Genomic DNA, 1,469 nt, shown 5'->3' on the forward strand with positions numbered 1-1,469 from the left:
CTAGGACCATCAAGGGAGAAGAGCACAAGTGGAATGCGAGACCTTATCCAGAGAAGCAGCAACACCAGAGATGGAGGCAGAGATGGAGACATGGAGAGAGAGAGCAGCTGAGGACTCTAGACTCATGGAAAGAGAGGGACTGAGTGCTGGAGGCCAGGAGGCAGGCTTGCAGAATGTGCCCTTTATTTATTTGTTATATATTCCTGAGTGTTTCTGTGTACATCGCCCCACCCCACTGAAAAAAGAAAAGAAAAACAGGGAATGGAAGCAAATACTGTTGAATGATGATGCACGGAGGAGACTGTAATCATGGCAATGAAATGATGGTGTAAAGCCAATGTTCTCCCAGTAACCATGTAAACTAACACTCAGTTCACAATAAAAAAAGGGGGGGGGCAGTGAGTAACTCATGAAGTGCTTCAGAAAATGAACGGATTCTGCACATAGAGACTAGGCAATGTCTGCTTCTTGGAGGGCAGGCCCCACCACAAGTCACAAAAGGTATCCTCAAGAAACAAGTGTAAATTGCTACAATTTGATGATCTGGACCTATACTTATAGATGTAGGATCTCAAAATATCAACTGAAAGTGAAGGAGTCTTCACATCTTATGATTCAATGATGAATAATTGTTACCATGACTAATTGTGATAGTCACAACTGTGAAGGTAGAAGTTTTGTAATATAAAGGGGGGAGTAGTTAATCTTACAGTCCAGGAACAGAGGACCCTAGGACCATCAAGGGAGAAGAGCACAAATGGAATGCACGACCCTATCCAGAGAAGCAGCAACACCAGAGATGGAGACAGAGATGAGAGAGCATGGAGACGGAGAGCAGCTGAGGACTCTCGACTCATGGAAAGAGAAAGGCTGTGTGCTAACGGCCAGGTGCTGGTGCCTAGGAGGCAGGCTTGCAGAATATGCAATTTGGTTGTTTAAATGATTATTATATATCCTGAGTGTTTTTGTGTACATTCCCCCTCCACTCCTCCAAAAAAAAAATGTAATAGAAGCAAATACTGTTGAATGATGATGCACAGAGGAAACTATAATCATTGGAATGAAATGATGAGTGTAAAACTGATGTTCCCACATGTAAACTATCACTCAATTTACAATAAAAACTTTTTTAAAAAAGGTATCTTCAAGTCCCCTCTTCTTCCTTCTTCTCCAGCAGCCAGTTCTTTGGGGATGTTTGTCCTCTGTTCCTTCAAAACTTATCCACCTTTCACTGTCTTCTTTGCCACCCTTTTGGTCCAGACCACCACCATCTCTGTAGATTTCTGTAGAAGTTTCTTAACTATCCTCCAGACTACTTTCTTGCTGTCGTAGATCCATTCTCCACACATCCTTTAGAAAGGCCTTTTAAAATACACATCTCCAGTCATATTACTCACCTCTAGTTGATTCCCCAACTCCTGAAGCTGACTGACAAGACCTTTGATGGTCTAGCCCTGCCCACCTCTCCA

Source organism: Chrysochloris asiatica, unplaced genomic scaffold (genome assembly GCF_000296735.1).
Source record: "Chrysochloris asiatica unplaced genomic scaffold, ChrAsi1.0 scaffold00124, whole genome shotgun sequence".
Classification (NCBI taxonomy): Eukaryota; Metazoa; Chordata; class Mammalia; order Afrosoricida; family Chrysochloridae; genus Chrysochloris; species Chrysochloris asiatica.